Source organism: Octopus bimaculoides, chromosome 3, assembly GCF_046866305.1.
Source record: "Octopus bimaculoides isolate indiv1 chromosome 3, ASM4686630v1, whole genome shotgun sequence".
Classification (NCBI taxonomy): Eukaryota; Metazoa; Mollusca; class Cephalopoda; order Octopoda; family Octopodidae; genus Octopus; species Octopus bimaculoides.
The window spans coordinates 2939780-2962340 of NC_142930.1; the positions used below are offsets into that span (position 1 = coordinate 2939780).

A 22561-nucleotide genomic window follows, 5' to 3' on the forward strand; every position below is an offset into this window, starting at 1 on the left:
AATTAGCATTTATTGTTTTGCAATCAACACAAAAGATACATAATTCCTCAGTAAAACTAAAATGAGACTGAATAGGAAATAAAAATGGAAGATTCGGGAACGTTCGCTCCAATAATCAGCAACCATTATTATCGATTCCTTAAAATATTCCACAGCGATTTTATTGAAACACTTAACAATCAGGCATAAGAGAAATTTGTTTGCGCTTTTCTTTTAGAGCAAACACTGTAACAAATATATGTTGATACACTATTCACATTGACACGAACAACAACAACAACAACACACACACACACACACACACACACACACACACACACACACACACACACACACACACACACACACACACACACACACACACACACACACACACACACACTGAGCCACAAAGACTTTCTGTTATGAGCTTAGTGGCTGGATACTTCCGTAATATTTGACAAACGATTTCAGAAATAGAAAGCTTTATTCATTCGCACAGTTATATTTAGATAGCAAAGAAAAAAAACAATCTCGTAGTTTCTCAAACAGGAAACAAAATCACCAAAATGCCCACACATATAACTAAATACCCATATACACTACCAGCCATAAACACGAGCATACACACGCATGCAAATACAAATATTCGCACACGTTCAGACACCCGCATTCGTCGTCCGTTTGTTAAATACACAAGTCTTGGACGTCTCCTTGAATTCTTCTCCTTTACTTTGTGCGCTGGTACCCTTCTCTCCTTGTGTTCTTTCCTACCAGTTTCCGTGCAGGCACTGAATGTGCCAAACTGAAATACTTGGGCACTCGATTAAGGACGTTGCCGATATAATCAGTGTTTTCCCTTCTTAAAGAAAGCAGAATTTAAACCAAGGACGGATGAGCGGTACAGATACAGCAGGAGATCCCCTTTTACTCTCTTGCCAGTCAGGACTATTACTTTAGCTTTAATTATTGACCCCGAAACGATGAAAGATGTCTACGGAGAGTATGTAAATGAATTGTGCTGACAGTTACAACAAATAAACAGTACAAGACATTCAATTTGGATGCTTTAATGAAATTGTAAAGTCGAGAAAATCCATACGTACCTCTCCCCCTCTGTCTCTCTCGCTATCGATCTATCTATCTATCTAAGTTATGTGTTACACACACACACACACACACACACACACACAAATATATATATATGGCAAAAGTTTCAGTATGATTGAATGGGGGGAGAGGTTTGTGTAAAGTGCAGGGTTACAAAATTTGCGTTTGCATCGTTGTAAAATTGAATTCGAATAAAATGGGAGGAAGGCGTGTCAATGCAGAATATTTTCCATAAAAACAAATAACAGTAATTTAATTTTCAAATATATCAAACACAAATGCGTTTCTTCGATGACAATTTCAAAATAAAGCAGAAAACAAGAGGAGGGATAAAACGATTTTCAATTCGTTTGGGTTGCGATACGCCTCTTGCGACGCAGCAGCACTTATTGAAAGGAAACTCGTTGAAAAAAAACTAGGGAATTTTACCAATTCGGTAAAAAAAGGAACTTGTACAATTGTAGTTTTTAAATATCATCAGAAGCAACTACATATCTTTTGGAATGCGTTGAATTGTATGAACACCAATGGCAGGAGGATTACTTCCAACTTGGACATTAATGATGGAACAGAAGTACTTAATTATAGGCACGTGTAGTTATGTTATTCCCTACTATTTTTAGTAATCTTTATAATTCCAATTAAATCATTCAATTTTACTATCAGAACGAATTTTAGAAATGAAATCTCGAATGCAGAAGAACTGTGAAAGCAGATTAAAGGATTGGATAAAATACTCTTGTAGACGGGAAAAAGTGGCCAGTGAGTCACTTCTGAGAGTCGAACTTTGTATCTCTCCGTATCCGCTCGCTGGCCGCTTTCTTCCGTCTATAAGGGCATTTTACCTGATCCTCATACCTGTTTTCACGGTTATTCTTCTGCTTTCGAGATTTCCTTCATTTCTTAAACACCAACATAATCGCTGCGTCAATGTTTGCTTACAAAATTGTTATCAGTAAGAATATTTAAATAAGTTCCTAAGGCGGCGAGCTGGTAGAAACGTTAGCACGCCGGGCGAAATGCTTAGCAGTATTTCGTCTGCCGTTACGTTTGAGTTCAAATTCCGCTGAGGTCGACTTTGCCTTTCATCCTTTCGGGGTCGACAAATTAAGTACCAGTTACGCACTGGGGTCGATGTAATCGACTTAATCCCTTTGTCTGTCCTTGTTTGTCCCCTCTATGTTTAGCCCTTCGTGGGCAATAAAGAAATAAGAAACGTTAGCGGGCGAAATGCTTAGCAGTATTTCGTCTGCCGTTACGTTCTGAGTTCAAATTCCGCCGAGGTTGACTTTGCCTTTCATCTTTTCGGGGTCAATAAATTAATTAAGTACCGGTTGCATACTGCGGTCGATCTAATTGATTGGCCTCCTCCCCCCAAATTTCGGGCCTTGTGCCTAGAGTAGGAAAGAACATTTGAACAAGATTGAAGACACTGATTCTCTTTTGCTTTTCCAGTTACCATAGTGACTGGTAGCGCTATGATATCTTTTATCTTTTACTTGTTTCAGTCATTGGGGCGCGGTCATGCTGGGGCACTACCTTGAAAGTTTTGGTCAAATAAATCGATCTCGAAACTTACTTTAGTAGGACTGATACTTGGTTAGTTTCTTCTACCGATCCGCTAAGTTACTGGACGTAAACAAACCAAAACCGTTTGTCGTCGGCAAGCTATGGTGAAGACACACACACACACATGCATGTCTATATATTCAACGGGCTTCCACAGTTTCCTTTTATCAAATTTACTGACAAGGCACTTGTCGGCTCAGAGTTCACATAGAAGGCAATTGCCCAAGGTGCCGTGCCGTGAGATTGAAACCGTAAACATGGGGTTGCAAGGCAAGGCAAACTTCTTAACCACACGCCATGCCTGCACCGTATCCTGAATGTTGTACTCAGGAGTACTCTTTCTGTTGTACTCTTTCTGTTGTACTCTTTCTGTTGTACTCTTTCTGATTTTATTTATTACGCTGTAGGCTACAGGTCGAAAGCGTATTAGATTGTAAGTCAAAATGTCGACGTTTCGTTCCTAAGCATCCAAACGTCTCATCACCTCTGTCAACAGATACAACGTGTTAAATGTACAACTTCACCACAATTCACTAATCTCAGTTCAAACATTTATATTAGCACAGAAAATGTAAAGTAGAACCGGTATCTCCGTGTTTATCTTCGTTTAATAAATGATGAAGTAGATTATTTATAGACACAACTAGTTTGAACCGACTACAATGACAGTCTTTTATAATGTTCTATTTATATTGTTGACCTGTACAACCACACTACTGCCTGAAAACATTCATTTTAGCAAATGTTGTATTACATATTGAAATTATAGTTTACCTTCATTTTGTTGGCTTCGTAGCTAAAGGGAGAGAGAGGGGCAGACAAGAGAAAAGGAAGTGACAGAAAAATAAAGAGAGGGAAGATAATCGATAAATATCGAAAATAGCGAAATAAAAACGCATGAGTAATATCAGAAATTGAAAAAAATATGACGAAAAAGATTGACAATAATTACTGTTACAACGTATACTTTAAGCACACACATACACCTGTGTGTGTGTGTGTGTGTGTGTGTGTGTGTGGAAAAAGAGTGAGAGAAAAAGGAAGAGACGGAGAGAGAAATCTTATTTAGATATCACCAATACTAAGTACATGCATTTATGCATGTATATGCAGAGATATGCACATACACAGGCAGCAGATATACATAGGCACCAACCATGCATAGCCGTGGGGTGGTTAACAACCTTGCTTCACGTATGTTTGTGTCAACTGCGCGCCATTTTGGTTCAGTTCTCTACTTAAGTCTCACTTTATCCTGGTGACTATTGATATCCTCTATGGAGGTATCTGTTTGTCTGTATATAACATTATCGCAGTAGATAATGTTTTAGTTTTCTTTCATCGTATATAGTTTCACTTTCATTTCTTTCAATCGCATTTTAAACTTCCTGCTGTGTAATTTAACGGTTGTTGACTCACATGAGTTCTTCCGATCTTTGGTGGATTATGTTTTTTTTATCCCGCAGGAATTTCACAACCCACCCTACTCACCAGGAAGGCTTGGTGGTTTAGTGGCCGACGTCCTGATCCTCAGTTTCATGTTATCAGTAGCACTCAAGAATGCCCCGACCACACACACACACACGTGTGTGTGTGTGTGTGTGTGTGTTTTCCCCTGTGTGTTAGAAATATTTTTGATATGAAGTATTGTTTTCTGTTTTGCCTTCACTAAAAATGGCTTCGAGACTTATAGACAAAACCATCTAAAAATATATGAATGAACTCAGTTTCTGAGAAAAATGATACAAAAATAAACAAGAATATTTTGCTGCAAGACACGCGCTTTCGAAGGGAAAAAAGTCCATAACACTTCTTTCTATGCAACATTGCCATAGAATTACTGTGAAAAATTCTTGTGTTACATTTGATATCAACAACAGCAGCAACAATAACAAACTCTCAAATATATTTTTCCAAGCAAAAATATGCTGAATAGTTTTAAAAACCGTGGCAGTTGTTTTATTGATGTTGCTTGTCACAGGCATGTTTTTTTCTTGGAACAAATCCAATCTGAGAAGGAGGCATGGTAGCTAAGAAAATGCGGTGGGAAAGGTGGAGAAATATTCAGTGTGGCTTAAAAATTGAAGGAGGCCCTGCTAATGCGTAGGATGACATGATTTGCATCTTTCGGAGCACGATTAAACGCAGTGTCTGTCTATCAAAACTCAGAATAAATTGAGCCCCCAGGTCGAATTGATCCACCAAACATCTGTTTTATATCGAAATGGATGGACCAAAAAAGAACAAATCTCTCATTGTCAGAGCTGTTTGCAGTAATATGGATTCTTACCTTTTGTAGGAAAACCTTGCTAGGTGATGGCTGCAGGAGGAACTAAAAATATGTAGGCGGAAGTGGTCAAGATGAACATACTAGCAATAATGGTCTTGAAATCCACATTGTAATCCCAGGGCTGTATTTCCATTACAGGTTTAGAAACAAAAGCTATGAAACGTAGGAGTGCAAAGAAGAAACGGCGGCTGACACCCGAGGTGGAAGTACACTCCGAGGAAGCGGAATGACTGATGAAGGGAAAGCGTGACAAGAAGGAGCAGCAAAACCAGAAACAAGTCTTGGAGTTTGCTTTTTCAGCATCCCCACCTAATTCATCATCGAATGCAACTTCTCATCTTCGAGATCGAAATTTGACGACGATGAGTCCCCTCTCCAACCACAGCCTGTAGTGCCATACCATTCTGTTGTGACAATGGGGAGGAAGAAAAGAGTAAAGAAGAAATAGACGAAAAGAAGAAAGTAGGAGACAAAAGAAAGGAAAGACAAATGAAAATTACTGAGCGAAAAGAAAGTGGCACGATAAATGAAGACAAGACTCCCCCTACACGGGGTGACATGAGGTTTATAAGTGTGCCATGAAGCAACGTAGGCCTAAAATCAAAGCTTGGTGCTCTAGAATGTAAAAAATAACGACGGTGTATTACACGAAGCACAACTGTTACGAAGATATTGAATATCAGAACAATGGGTTTGCACAACAACAAAAGACGCTGGATATATTTTTGTCCTGAAGGATGCAAAAAATGCCCAAAGGTGCCTTCGAGTGTAACGATGATCCAAATACGATGAGTGCCTGGTGGGTTAAACTCTATGGTTTTTCGTGTCTGCACATCAGACAGTTATATTTCTTTTGGAAGAATAGCGTCTTCGAATTCATCTTTATCAATGTTTCCAAGCTGTTCTAGAAATACCTTCAAGATGTAGAATGGTCTTCAGGTTCTGCGCTATGATGGCAATTTGATGGTAGTGTGTTAATGTTCAGCGTCATTGTCTCGAAGCTGTGACGTGTGTATGACGTATGTGAACTGTATTGCTATGTGTTTCGATATCATGTAAGCAACACGAGGATAAAACTAATACACAACTTGTATACGTCATTGCTGCAATTCCGACGACAAAGAACTCGGGTACAATAACGGTCAAATTCTGGCAGGTGAGTCTTAAGAAACGTAAGCAGACCATTATAAAAGAGGCAGTATAAGGTCATCTCGACTTGACATCTTAAAGGCGAGGTTGCGTTAGCTTGAGAATAAAGATTAATTTAGGAGCTTTATTGTTCCAAACGTTGACCGGTGACTATTCCCTTTTTTTCTCCTTGTTTTTCTCCTAGTTTTCTCCGTATTATTTCTGTTGAAGAGCGTAGCTCGAAACGTTAAAGAATTTCCGTATTCCCGAGCGTCATACTAATACACCCTTTTGTTGTTTACACCACCTGTCCTCGTCTGTTGTTTTTTTTCGTACATTCTCCCATATATATATTTATATATATATACCGGAGTAAGCACATGAAATGTGCAACAAGGTGGAAAAAAGAGTACTCAAATACCAGAGGTAGAGTAATATGCTTTATTTAAAAGCAGCAGAAATATAACAAAAAAAAAAAACGTTACTCTGAGTTTCACGTTCCCGTTCATCGGACAATTTTGTTAGATTTCTAACAAAACTGTCCGATGAATGGGAACGTGAAACTCAGAGTAACGGTTTTTTGTTATATTTCTGCTGCCTTTAAATAAAGTATATATATATATATATAATGTGTGTGTGTGTGTTGAATAACCTGTGACCCCCCCACCCCGTCGCTTTAATATGAATTTGCTTTGTCCATTTCTGAACACTTTTGTAACTTCTCTGTACACCTTTATGATATGCATTAAAATGCCATCGCTGCAATAAATGATTATTATTATTAGCAGTAGTAATAGTAGCAGCAGCAGGGTTGCCCGGCGCCGTGTGGATGTTTTTTCTTTACTCAGACCAAGACTTATTTCAAGCACTACTAAAAATATTCTTGTGTTTTTCTTTGGAGTACTTGCCAATAACGATTCTAGCTAGGCCTGGATATCTGCTCCCAAGAATCGAGTGTAGGCAATAAATAAATAAAGTTTGTCTTTACAAATTCAAAATATTATTTTCACTTGTTAACAGTTCACATCAAAATATCCAAAAGACGAACACGATACGCTCCCCAAACAAGAAAACAAAAAGAAATAAGCTTAAATCTTGCAGCGGTGCATAAAGAATATTGCATCACAGAACGAACACTTGCAGCAATACGATAATTAAAATGAGTTAAATACTATAAAATGAGCATTAAAAAAAAATATTATTTCGAATAATTTAAGGAATATCTTGGATGACACCAGTAATAACAGCAGTAAAACCGAAACAAACAGTTGAAATAATGATGGTAGCCAAGGTATTTAAGCATCCAATGTTACGAGGTACGTTCAAAAAGTACCGGACTTTATTCTTTCCTGCCAAAACTATTACAATATGAACAAAATCCTTTGCGGGGGAGGTGACACCACTCTTCCTGCGCATGCAAGGAAGTCTTCACGACGGCAGGCTGCGCCAGTTATCGGCTGTCAAGCCCAGAGTACAGACGTGTCTTGCGCATTCATCGGATTTTCACCCAAGATGAGCGAACGCATCGAGCAGAGATATTGCATCAAGTTTTGCCAAATGCTTGGTGATATTCAAGCTTAAACGATCCATTGCCTTTGGCAATGATGCCATGGGCACCTCAAATCAAGGAGTGGTACAACCACTTCAAACATGGCCGCACCTCATTGGAGGGCGAGTCATACTCAGGTCAGGCCATCTACAAGCCGAAGCGGGGAACTGATTGAGAAGGTTCGGTGAATAGTCGTGTAACAATTCACGAAATTAGTCACAAAGCGGGAATAATCACATTCCATTTTAACGGTGTATCTGTGCATTCGGAGATTGTCGGCGAAGAAATAAAGCCGGAACATTTTCAACGCACCACATAATCCAAGTTTTCACCGTCAGAACAACACACCGCTTGTTCGACAGGCTTCCCCATTCTCCCAATTTGGCACCGTGCGATTTCTGGCTCTTCCTTAAACTGAAAACCACATTGAAGGGGACGCAATTTGAGTGGCGCGAGGAAATTATAAGAAAGGCAACGACGGAGCCCCATGACATTCCAGAGAAGGAGTCCCAGAGTTGTTACCAGCTGTGGTTTAACCGCTGGAAGAAGTGTGGGAACAAAATTATTGTTTTTTTTTATGCCTAAAGTTCGGATACTTTTTTGGACGTACGTCGTACGTACGTCATTCTAACATTACAAGTTTGAACACTTCCCTGATTTTTCCTTTGAATTCATGTAATCAGCTTCGTCTAATTCTGAACATTTGTATGATTTCGATATCTCTTCATATTTCAATGTTCCCAGTTTTAGTTAATTTACCTCTTATATCTAATCAAGTATTCCCTGCTGAATTTATGAACAATTAAACATTTTTTCCCCTTGTAAATATACAGAGAAAATGGTTGACAATTTGTCCATAGCATCTATAACTTGTGGCGGTTTCATTCAACAGAATAGTTTTTTCCTCTTTTACTCTTTTACTTGTTTCAGGCTTTTGACTGCGGTCATGCTGGAGCACCACCTTTTAATCGAGCAAATCGACCCCAGGACTTATTCTTTGGAAGCATAATACTTATTCTGTCGGTCTCTTTTGCTGAACCGCTAGGTTACGGGGACGTAAACACACCACCATCGGTTGGCAAGCGATGCCGGGGTGACACACACACACACACACACACACACACACACACACACACACACACACACACACACACATATATATGACGGGCTTCTTTGAGTTTCCGTCTACCAAATCCACTCACAAGGATTTGGTCGGCCCGAGGCTGTAGTAGAAGACACTTGCCCAAGGTGCCACGCAGTGGGAATGAACACGGAACCATGTGGTTGGTAAGCAAGCTACTTACCACACAGCTACGCCTACGCTAGTTGTTGGCGAATATTCAGAATCTATGGAACATTCTTTTCCCAATGGAATGTTAATGTTAAGTGAAGCATGGTCTATAATATTAGAAATGAAAGCACTTCGGGAACTGTGAAATGAGGTTCTTAAGGAGAATATTGAGGACAGCATGGACAAAGTGTCTAATGAAGTAGCGATGCGCCAGGTTGCAGTAAATGGGAAACTGCTTCGTGAGATAAGGGCCAAGTAACTAAAATTTCTTGGAAGAGGGCTTGGAGAATTTAGTGATGATTAGGAAGATTGAATGGACAAGAAGTAGAAGGATGATATGGGCGTCAAGATTGAGGAATTGGAAGAAAGAGGCATCAAACATTAGGAAGTGGAACTGTTACAGAAAAATAAAAGACCAGAGAATTGTGACAGGACATGATCGCTTGTATTCTATATTTTGGACATGGCACTTAAAAGACAGGGATGATATCAAATACTTTTTTATACTTTGTAGTGCTATTGTTGTCTTCCATTTTGATAAGTCATGGCTGACGTGTTTCATTAACTGGGAATCTAGAGTATTTTCAGTCAACGAAAATACTTGTAAAAAATACTCGTAATGGAAATATGCGTAAAATGCTCTCAAAACAAAATACTTTTCTGTTGTCAATCCCGGCTCTGCTAAAATTCGTTTTACTTTCATGGTCTTCTCTTACAACTAGATCCACCAATGGCTTCTATTTATAACCATCCATGTTTTCCCAGCAGAATCTCTGCGCCTCTAGTAATCTATGATACTTCTCTCTAGGTGAGTAACCAGTCTGTTGTAGACTATCAATGCAAGAGTTGTGTATGTTGTGGGTAAATATGTGAGAAGACTATAATTTGATTAGGTGTCTTGTATTTTTTTGATTTTCCACTCCGGTTGTCAGTCATCTGTTGAGATCCTTCGGATCAATTTATTATGTAGCTGAATGTTGCTACAATATAACGTGTAATGATCAAGTGCCGAAGACACAAATTTAGATCTTTATCAAACTTCGGCTTTCTAGAAATTAAACTCTTCGGTTTTCTAGTTGGTTGCAGTGGCCAGTGTATTGAGGAGTCCCTCGTCATCTATGGTTTGCTATCCATGCAGTTCTACTATAAGTTTTCCTCTTCCTTTTTGGTCCATTATACTTTTGTAGCATGGTGATTGCTTGAAATCTATTTCCATTCTTAGCATGTTTTAATTTTCATTGGTTGTTTCAGTGACCTCCATTCTTGTGTTTCTATTGTTGATGTATTTGATAGAAGCACTTTATTATCACGGCAGGAGAGATCGAGTTTTCAATGTCTCGTATTCCATGTTTAGCAGTTAGGATTTCTTTAAGATTTTCTTTGGTTTCCAGACAGTGTTTCTTATCGATGCTGTACATTTTTGTTATTTCTGCCGATTTAGTTAAGTAAAGATGTCTTCTCTTTTCCCCAGTTTCCTGAATAACACTTTCTTTCCATTTGACGAGTTTGGGGGCTGTTTGATTGAGGATCAAACTCTATTTGGATCAAACCTGATTTCCTTGGATACGAATACAGCGACGGAATAAATCAAGTTATTCAATCTGTCGATATTTGCTGAAACTTGTTGCTGTGCTCTGATGTTTTTGCAGGGGACTTATACATGTATTTATTCTTTTGAAGAGAACAGTTTATTCGTTTTGTAGTTTATGTATTGACATTGATCCTTGTTCATTGATTTTGCTCACCTATTTTCTTTTACTCAATGCAAACTCGAATCTGTATTTATTCTGTTTGTTGATAGGTGTGGTGCTCAAGCTACACGCTTATACATCTGTTGTGGCTGTGTGTTTTCTTGAATGAGTGGGTGGTATAATGGTTTCCATCAGTTTTATTATTGTAATAGTACTTCTTCTCTTTGGTAAGCTGTACTACCTTGTTTCTTTCTTGTGTTCTATAGTTCCGTAGTATTTTTATTTCGTTCCGATCTTACTAATTACATGATAGCAACGTCTTTGTCAATTCTTCGGGAAAGGCCAACACTGAAACCAATGCATCTCCTCTCGTTTTCTATGAAATCTACTATTTTAACCCCTCTCTTTCTCACATACCTCTGCATCAGACGCTTTTATTACACGTAAAGAAAGAACTAGGAACTGTAGTGATTGATGTGGGATCTATCATAAGAATGGTTATAAGAGGCGAAGGAGGAAAAAGTGTGTAGGGGTTGCTTAAGTGAATGTGAGTCAGTGAATAACAAAAGTGTCCAAGCATACGCACTGTTAATTAAAGCAAGCATACATTATATACGTGCATACATACATATCTGCTAATTAATAAATGACAAGAGAATGGAAATTACGAAATCAACTTCATTAACTTATAACTGTTTCTGCTATAAGAATCAATGCACCGAGAGCTGTGTGCTCGTGCGACATCAGACAAGTTCTTCGGAACCACAATAATGAAGTGTATGTTTATTTCGGAAAGCATTTAAATCTGCATATATAAAATTCAACGAAACATGAAAAGTTAGACTAAAGTGTTCCTCTTGTCTCCATATTTTGTCCAGGTTGCAATTTATCAGTGCATCTTTTAAACTAGAGTTGAAGATATATAATATACAGTAGAGGCACATACGTTAGGAAACGACAGATCTCTCTCTCTCTCTCTATCTATATATATATAATGTAACCTCGTGGGCATCGGTGCCATTTTTCTCTTCCTCCGTTTTCCCATTCTTTAAACTTTCCGACGAAGGGCTCCGCCCGAAACGTCGTACTCTTTCCTTTTCCAAGCGTCCAATAACACTATCCGTATCACGTCCTCACTTTGTTGTTTTTTTGTTATTTTTTTTTGTGTTTTTTTGAACTTATATATATATATATATATATATGCACACATAAAAATTCGAGCATGTGTCTCCTTAACGCAAGATTTAAATTTTAGATCTTGTGATAAGGATGAACAAATTTGAAAATGATACGAACACGCATTCACTCGTTATTTTTAACACATTCTAGCGACTGATTATAATACGGGGCCTATAGACGTGACCATGACTATGTGGTTAAGAAACCCGTTTTACTGCCACATAGTTTCGGGTTCAATCTCAATACTCGGAACCTTGGCCAAGAATCTTCTACGATAGTCCTGGGCCTACCAATACCTTGTAAGTAAATTTTCTTGACTGAACTCTATACAATAATCCCAGTTTTCCCAAAACAAACAGGCTAAATCTCCCAGTGTTCAAACTTCATCAATAATTAAAGCCAGTTACACATCTGCTGGCCAACTCAATATCTGAAGCAGACACACTTTATTAAAAGGTTGTACACGCACGACCAAACTCTGAAGCATGAAACAAATCCAACTTTATTAATAAAGAAAACCTTCTGCAATATCTTTCCATCAGAACTTACATGACAACCTAATTATCATACGAAATAGCTTCATCTACCCGAGAAAAATCACACAAGTCACTATATAAGGACAAAATGAACTCGGGCGTACCACAGTTAGATGAAGGCTAGTAGATCGAAACTTCAGTCACTGTGACAATTCTCCTGGTAAAAATGTAATAAATATGTACTGCTAAAATTTATTGAGTAATCCTTATATAATGTGTGTGTATGTGTATCATTTTGTCTTTCGCCGGCGGAGATCGAATTAGCTGAAGCTCTGAATATGCATGTAAATATTGTGCTACAATAAAATCCCCGAATAGAAGACTTGAAAAGCTGCCTGAAGGCTGTAAAAAGTATATACATACATACATATATATATATATATATATATATATATACATACATATATAAACATGAGTAAATGAAAGGCCAAGCAAGTTAGTCAAGTCGATATATATAAAAAAATGTTTAATACGTTTAATAGAAAGAATGTAGATATGTATACAAGTAAAAGAAGTCCGACTTACACAGAATGGAAATGATATCAGGAATTAAGGGGGTTGGGTAGGAGTTTTGCGAGTCCAACAGCTGTTTCTGATCAAGTTACAAACATTGTTTTGGACTACCAAGCCCCAGAAACAGCTGTTGGACTCGTAATACTCCTACCCAACGCCTTAATTCCTGATATCATTTCCATTCTGTGTAAGTTGGACTTCTTTTATATGTATACCTATGTACATTCTTTGTATTAAATGTATTTTTTGAATATCGACTTGACTAACTTGCTTGCCCTTACATTTATTCTTCTACCTGCCCAAGTTCTAATCTCTCTCTTTCTTTATATGTATATATATATGTGTGTGTGTATTTTTCAATGTTTACAAATAACACGGGGAAAAAAATAGTTACCAGGGTAGCAAAAGTTCACACAAGCACCAACGATGTAAGAGCCTATAATACAAATGTTTTCTTCGAAACATATGTCGGAAATACAAAGATTTGAATAACACCTGCGTTTAAGTCCATCTCTCTCTTTATATATATATATATATATATATATATATATATATATATATATATATATATATATATATATATATATATATATATATATATATATAATGTATAAGCACTGTAATATACTCGCTCTCAGTTGTTGCTTCACCCAGTAACTAATCAGTGTTGTTCCGTACGTGCTAAACAATAAAAATAAGATGGAACTGACTTCTTACTGGGTACCCGTAGGGTCACACAGGATGAATATCTTTGAGTAAAAATGGAAGTTAATTATCAGTTTCGAACGAATAAATAAAGACTCCAGTGCTCGATTTATCTCTTTTAATAATATATTGAACCCAAAGTCTTATTTGTGGTGGTATTTACGTAACTCAACGATTGGTTTATTCTGAGATAAATGAAGATGTTATTTATGTTTCGGACACTATTGAATATTTCTGTAATAATGCAAAGATCTAAATAGTTTCTAGTGTTTAATTCGAACAATTTGAGATTATATTCTTTAATATATATATATATATATATTCTTTAATATATATGTAATGTTTGTTTGGAACATTTATTTATGCACATCTAACACGAGGGAAAACTTTAAAATAGAGGAATCAATGTGCGTTTAATGAATTTTCAACTTTTAACGAAATTAATACTTAAAGATTTTGCTGAAATATTTCAGGTTTATGAAAAACATTTTACAGATTTTCCTATAGAGGGATGTTTGAAAATAATGGCAATTTCATTCCAGAGACATTAGTGAGATGATAAATTCCCCGACTACAGTTAACGATCTGTGTTACGATACATATATTCTATTATTTATAAATTTAATTTAATTTACAAACTTCGGTTGATATAATATAAGCTTACTGATTACAAAAGCACAACAGTGTTGCGTGGTATCGTTCTAACTACAGGACGCGATTGTAATAACAACTGGGAAATTAGTTATCGACATGTTTTCTTCTTTACTTGTCTTGACAGCCTATGTTATTAATTCCATAATATAAGATTTTATGGAATATTTTATGGATCGCCGTTTTGTATATATTCATTCATTACTTTTGATAGAGTTCACAGAAGGTCAATTTTTAGAAAGGAATATTTCTTGCATTTTTAAAGTCAGCCGCAGAAGCTTTGTCGTACTTCTCCAAGCTCTTTACATTTTGCGTTCAAATGCGACCAACGTCAACTTTGCTTTTCATCCTCTCGTGGTTGATAAAATATAGTACTTGTCAGGTTGTGGGTCTGTATCAAACCCCTCCAATAGATTTCTGGCCTTATATCTAAATTTTCGAGCAAAATGTCAACACGGCAGAATGCAAACTAAGTAACTTCACATATTTTGCTGTCTCCTTCATTGTATCATCCACCAAAATATACAATCATTCACTGCTGAAAATAAAGTTTCACTTTAATAAACTCGTTCTTTTCTCCACCCATTTTGATAACAAAGAAGAGAAATTCTTAATGCTATTATCGTTTGAGTTGTCAAGTATTCCACAGACGATTGTATCGTTCCTTTAAACCTCTACAGAAAAATGACACAATATTTGACATGACAAACCGTTTCAATTACAGAGACAATCTATGCAATAGGCATCCGCGCAGATTTTGTCAGCCCTCTTTCATTCGTCGGACGTGGACTAATATAATAAACAAGACTGCAAAACAGTTCTGATTCCGGTAAACTACTTCCTTTCGACTTTAATTTCATTCGTTAACGACATCGACGTTAAACGATCTCACACGCTTTTCTTCCGTCTTTTCTCAGCATTTATTTCCTACGTTCAGATGGGGAAAAAAAAAGATTGAGTGGCGCTTGGTGCCGGGTGATAAGGAACACCACATATGTAGAGGGCCATTGGATGGAAATAGTCAGCTGAGAAACTACAGTGTGTTCATTATTACCAATTAGGATTTGAGAACTCTGCAAATATAACAGTTGGAGAAATTACTATTATGGCCAGAAGATTGGCGCTGAAAGACCTATAACCAGAGAGGTTGTCTTATCTGCATCTTAACCGACGGTGATAAGAATTTCTTTTTCTGCCAGCACAGAGACTTAACCTCGGGATTTCTTATTTGTTTGTATAGATGTGTCAAGATTTGTTTTTGTTTCGGATCCTCTATAATCATATCTTTCTGTGCCATTAAAATATGCCTGTATGAGCTGCATCCTCGATACACAATATCATTAAATTATTTCAGCTTCCGTCTACCAAATCCATTCACAAGGCTTTGGTCGGCCCGAGGCTATAGTAGAAGACACTTGCCGAAGGTGCCACGCAGTGGGACTAGACCCGGAACCATGTGGTTGGGAAGTAAGCTTCTTACCACACAACCAGCTAGTGTTAAATTTAAGTTATCAAGGTAGAGTTATCAGTGAAGATACGTGGTGTAGTGGTTAAGGCGTTGGGGGCTTGTGATCCTAAAATTGTAGTTTCGCTTCCTGGAGCGGGAGTTGTGTTCTTGAGCAAAACACTTCCTTTCACATTGCTCCAGTCTACTCGGATGTCAAAAACGACTAACCCTGCCATAGACTGGCGTCCTGTCCAGGGAGGAATGGAAACGCCAGAGAAATGGCGAAACCGGGCCCATGCTCCATACGGTGTGACGTGCACTAACCAAAGTGATGCTGCCAACACTATGAGTCTGAAAGGTCTTTGAAAAAAAAACAAAAACAAAAACAAAACTCTTTTCAAGTTACATTCTAAACATCAAATCTGATTTCTCTCTTCTAATTCTCTTTTCTCACGAATAACATCTCTTTGTTGTTTAACCCTAGGTCAATCTAACAGATTGATCCAGCTATGACCGACCTGTCATTCTTTGTATCATTGTCCTCTTCATCTCGTCTCCAAAACGATAGAATGTGATTTCAGAGATATTTGACTTATTTCTATTACGTCTAGCTATCACGCAGACGGCTCCCTCATTGAGGGATAGTTGGTTGTTATTTCTACTTCATCTAGCTATGATGTAGAGGTCTTCAGCCTCAGCTCATACAAATATATGATGGTAGAGTGCGATTTCAGGGATCTGTTTAGTAATTCCTTGATTCTTTTATTTCCTCCTGTAACTCCCTTCATTTTATTTCTACTGTTTATCTCCAAACAGCTTCTACACTTTTATACCACCTCTCACTTTTTCCTTCTCCCCTTCTATCTCTCTTTCTGTGTGTATATATATATATATATATATATATATATACCTTTCTCCCTATGTCTCTCTTGCGTTCCCCGTCTCCGACTCCATCTTGCATTCTTTATAAATCTCTCCTGTTAGTTCTTTCGCTACATTGCCGGAATTTAAGCGATTAAAGAAAACACATAAAATAAAACGTATCTAAACCAAAAATAAATTTAATGAATGTGCAGTTCTAGAGTAAACGGTGCTTGCCAAACTGCTTCCAATTCTATTTGTTGTAGTTGGTTGGTATAATGCCCAATACGATGTTCTTACATCCAAACAACACAGCTGTATAAAAGTACGAATACAAAAGAGTGGAGAGTGAACATAAATTCCGGAACAAAATAATTCAACAAGAAACCACTAAACACACATAAGGCAATGACTTAGCATATATTTAAGACGGTGGGAAATGTTGAGAGTGATCTCGAAGTTTTGAGTTTAGGTGCCTTCATCAGCTTCTCTGAAGAAAGCAACTAATTGATTATCTGTGACGTAATAACATTTAATTTGATTAGAGATAATCTAAAGCGAGGAGAGAAGAAGTGAAAAACATGTGGACAATGGCGATGATAATGATAAAGACGATTACTTTTCTTAAGGCTAAAGTAAAAGTACCCATTGCGCTTTTTAATTGCCCGTAACTGGTGATAAGAAAGTACCCACAGCTAGAAGTGCCTCCCCGATTACTTACAAGAATGATTAATTGCACCAAACGATCGCGTGATGGTGCTAAACCAGATAATGATGAAAACGATGATGCTGATTCTACCGATGATGATGATGGTGAATATATTGACAATTTTAAGGGATAATGTAACACCTCAGAATTATAGAAAGATTGCTCCAGTCCACTCAGCTGGCACAAAGGAGTTATACCTGCAATACAAAGGGCCAGCCATGCTGCACTCTGTGCCTTGCTGAATGTCTCCGAGAACTATACTTAGGCTAAGCGTGTTTCTGGAGGGCTTAACCACTTGCGGCTTAATTCCATGAGCAAGCAGTTACAAGGTGGGTGCCTCGTCACAGTTTCTGACCAAAGACTGAAACAAGTAAAAGTTAAAAGATATGTGTGACGGTCAGCTTAGTTATATTTGCGTTCCTTAAAATATAATAGACATGACAACCAGACATACTAGTTTGACATTTGTTGCTCGAACTATTGGACATCGTAAACGGTTGGTGCGTCGTAGAGAAGTCGAAAAATATACACCAGGTTGACCTCATTGAAAATTCCATCATCTTTGAGGTTTCCATTTAGAGTCTTTGAAGTAACCTTTCCAACGGCGGTTTGATTCACCAATGGTTTTTATTAATATTGATCCGCCTCAGCAGTAGAGAGGTACTTGACGGAGCTGCGATAAGGCAATTACAATTATAATTTCGTTCTAATTCTTGCACAAGACCAGCAATTTCAGGAGAGGGACAAGTCGATTAGATCGACTCTAGTTTTCAACTGGTACTTATTTTAACGACAAAGATATTATGGAGGGCAAATTCGAACACGGAACGTCAACCAGGAAGACATGCTGCTTAGTATTTTGTTCGGCGTGTTAACGATTCTGTCAGCCCACTGCCCTTTATATATCAGTTAAAACATCCTTTGACGGGTGCGAACAAAAACCCAGAAATTTTTCTCTCCGGGAATCGAATCACACATTAGCAGAGTACAGAACAAGTGCGGTTCTTATGCCAACAAAGCAACACACAAGTGTCAAAAATTACATTGACTAATTGCACAATCTATATAGACACACATACATACACAAATATATACACTAACGTACTCATGGAGAAAGTATCACGGTATTGTTTAATTCGGCCTCTCTAAATACAATACCGATGAGAATGCTAACAAATGCATTCGAGAAGACATTATCATTGGCTCTCTTACATTTTGCATCCGAAGTTACATTTAACGTTTCAGAAATTCCATTTCTAAAATAATCCGATATGAAATATTTTAACTATCGTCGATAGCCTAAAACATAATTTATTAAGCTGCATCACTTGAGATCCAGGCTTAAGTGCCAGAATCGTGTTATTGTAGGATACTTCAGATAGAGTAGAATTCATTAGAAAAGAAATGTATGTAAGTAACCTGGTTGGAAATATTTATGTAGACTATTCACATACTGCTTTATTTATATTTCATTTATTTGCAATGCGCGCGCGCGTGCGCGTGTGCGTGCGTGTGTGTATGAACACAAACACATACGAAACATATATACACTGATACATGAGATGCTTATCGAAACACAGGTGAATACATATGTGTGTGTATGCGTGTCTATATTTATGTGTGTTTGTATATGTATGTAGGTATGTGTGTGTGTGTGTGTGTATATATATATATATGCGTATATATATACACACATATATGTGCAACAACATATCGGACGAGTTGAAGAGGTGAGGAACTAAAGACATATCCTCTTCCGATACTTACGCACAGGCTCTTATGTATGTATGTATATATATATATATATATATATACTTCTTCCCTTTTTATGATATGCATACCAAAAAATTATGCACGCACACACACACACACACATAAATACATATGTGTGTATGTATGTATGTATGTATAACATTTTCGCTTGGGCTTAGCGATACTAATAACCTGATGTTAGAACTCAGTGTGTGTTGAGTCCACACAATACAAAGATAATTAAAGAAATAAGAAAATAGAGGAATATATCTCTTTCTCTTTCTATCACACACACTCTCACTCTCTTTCTTTTTCTCACTCTCTTTCGCTCTCTCGATTTCTCTCTCTCGCTTTCTGTTTCCCTTTCTCTCTCACTCTCGCTTTCTCTCTCTCACTCTCTCTCTCTCTCTCGCTTTATCTCTCTCTCTGTCTCTCTCTCTACCCGTCCTTCTGGCCACGGCTTCGTAGTTTCTGTTGCAGCTGTCCATGTCATATCTTCCAGCCTTTACAGTGTCTACAAAGTATTCCGCTGCGATCATTATGTCGCCATTTTGATACCCGACCTCAATTCTCTGGATAGAGTTAACTCTTTTCAAATATTCAGATGGCTTCCAATCCGCCAAGTAAGCGACTTTCTTCTAAGCTACAACTTTGATCCTTATGCTCCCCGACGCTGTTGGCTGTTCCACTGTCTCTGAAAAAAAAATAAAAGTCATAAAATTTATCCAGAACGTGTGTGTGAGTGTGTTTGGATCTATACACGAGATACCACATACAGATGGTACAAGATGTGTATGCATGAGAGTATGTAATGTGTGTGCATGTCTATATATATATCTAACAGATTTCTTTGTGTGTGTGTGTGTGTTTATATATATATATATATATATATATATATATATATATATATATAATACATACAGGAGTTGGACAAAATAATGGAAACACCTTAAAATTTCAAACAAATTTATTTTAATATGGTGTAGGACCGTCTTGGCAGTAATAACAGCTTGAATTCTATGCGGTATGGACTCAAAGTTTGAATTGTTTCCAAAGGAATTTTTGTTCATTCTTAAGCTAAACGGTCTCCAGATCTTGTAGTGATGATGGTGGAGGATATCTATTCCTTACTTGTTTTTCTAAAATGCACCATAAATGTTCAATAATATTGAGATCTGGCTAATGTGGTGGCCAGATAAGATGTTCAACTTCACTAGAATGTTCCTCGTGCTATTCAGTAACAACTTTAGCTGTGTGAGTTGATGCATTATTATCTTGAAAGATTGCATTTCCCTCTGGAAACAGTTCCGCAACCATAGGATGAATTTGATGAGATAAAATGCTTAAATAGTCTTGACTATTAATTCTGCCATGAAGGGAATCCATTGAGACGGCGGATTTCCAAGATATAGTTCCTTCAGATCATCACAGATCCTCCTCCATGTTTAACAGTTAGAAGAAGGCAGTCTGGGTCAAATGCTTCTTTTGGCTGTCTCTACACGAATACTTGGCCAGTGGTCGGAAATAAGGTAAAGGATGACTCGTCTGAGAAAATAACATTCTTCCACTGCTCTAGGGACCAATTCTGTATGTTTTTATTCCACTCTAAATGCTTTACAACATTTGTTTTTGAAAGTAGTGGTTTTCTGATTGCAGCCCTCCTGTGAAATCTGGCTTTGTGCAGCACCCGGCGAATAGTTTTTGGGTTCTCGAGGTGGTCATTAAGCCCTGCAGGAATTTTGGGAGCTGTACTTTTGTGATCCTTTCTAACAATTCGCATAAGAGTCCGACGGTCCCTATCTGAAAGTTTTGGTTTTCTTCCGGAGTTTTGTTTCGACGAGGAGGCTTTTCCCTCTTTCTTAAAGGCTATCATTACTTTCGAGACAGTACTATTTGATAGACCAAACATTTCAGCTGTTTTCGTTACGCTAGCGCCTGCCATACGAGCACCAACTATTTGACCTTCTTGAAAGTCCGATAGATCTGTCATTTTAATGAATTTTAATTACCTTTTTTCTGCTGATATCTGAAAAGAAGCAGCAATTTTAAGCAAAACATATTGCGCAACACTAATAATAAATAAAAATAACATAAAAACAAACAAGCTTTTGACGATTTTATAGATATTTCAAAATTATGATAGTCTGATGCTAGCTGTTTCCATTATTTTATCCAACCCCTGTATATAAACATTCATATACTCGTCTGTTATTGTTTTTTTTTTTCGCACATTCTCCCCTATATATATATATATATATATATATATATATATATTTGTGTGTATTTGGTAAATGAACGTAGACATAAAGACACCCTGTGGGGTGCTGTTTTCTCTTTACCTGCTGAGAGTTTTGTTAATAAAACTGCAGCAGTTTGCGTTCAAACTTGTTAGCAGTTCACTGATAACATACATATTCTATTATACAGAATCCAAAATGAATATCATATAAACTATTTGCTACTCATTAAGTAGACTGCTGTTTAGTCCACCTGATACGCTCATATGAGGCTAAAATGGCCACCGTATTTACTCACAGGCATACATACTTATTCAGATATCACTTATATGGGCCTGTGTATAAACAATGGAATTGTCATCCCTCACTGTGTGGTGCCTGTTGCTGATAGCAAATCAGTCAGATTGAACTTTCGTGTGCTTAATTCTGCTCCCGGTGGTCATGCAGTGACTGTGCTGGTGAACTGTTGTTGAGTTGTATTGGGCTATCCCATAAATAATGCGGTTTTTTCAATTGCCTGAACTAAGAGCCGGAGGGGGACAGCATCAACTTGCTATAAAAGCAGGTAGCAATTTGCCTTGTACTTATTCTTAGTGCAAGTTTGGAAGAGTGTGGTTCGATTTTAATAGTTATATTATCAAAGCTATGATGGAAGTGACAAAGGAGCATATTCGGCGTATTTTGCGTTATGAGTCCAATGAAAACAAGAATATGACGGAAAGTGCGAGGGATATTAATGCATTGTATGGAGATGGGACAATGAGCGTAAACCAGTGTCAACGATGGTTCCAGAAATTCGGAGCTGGAAACTACAGCCGAGAAGACGTTCCTCATCCCGGAGATATGTAGAGCTCGACAAGAACATCCTGCAAACCCTGGTGGAACAAAATCCTATTGTAACTGTTGAGGAACTAGCAGAGAAGCTTGGATTTGGTCATTCGACCATTTACCGACACCTGTGTGCCATCGGAAAAGTCAGCAAATTTGGTCAATGGGTTCCTCACAAACTTTCCAAGTCTCATCAGGCACAGAGTGAATATGTGCTCTTCTTTGCTGTCGTCTCACGAATGAACCTTTTTGGGACCGAAGAGTGATCGGAGACGAGAAATGGGTTCTCTATTAAAATGTCAAGCGCCGAAGACAGTGGGTAGGAAAAGAAGAAACACTGGCACCCCAGGTTACAGAAGGTTTTCCCCCACGTAAGGTGTTGTTATCTGTTTGGTGGAATATAAAAGGTTTAATCTACTTAGAACTTTTAAATGCAAACCAAACAATAACAAAGGAGATCTACTGTGAGCAGCTTGAGTGGCTTTAATCAGCATTAGAGGAAAAGCAACCATCTTTGGTTTCACGACGAAAGGTGT

The 22561-nt window shown here is 37.6% G+C and overlaps 1 protein-coding gene and 1 long non-coding RNA gene across 2 annotated transcripts in view; one reads left to right on the top strand and one right to left on the bottom strand.

Moving 5' to 3' along the window:
- LOC106880257 (neuroglobin) overlaps nucleotides 1–22561 on the top strand; it is a 127773-nt gene that overhangs the window by 27810 nt on the left and 77402 nt on the right. The window lies entirely within an intron of this gene.
- The window catches only part of LOC149136431 (uncharacterized), a 157896-nt gene continuing 151948 nt past the window's right edge, over nucleotides 16614–22561 (bottom strand). The window contains exon 2 of the long non-coding RNA XR_016240967.1: nucleotides 16614–19654. This is a non-coding gene — a long non-coding RNA (uncharacterized LOC149136431). The remainder of the gene's footprint in view (nucleotides 19655–22561) is intronic.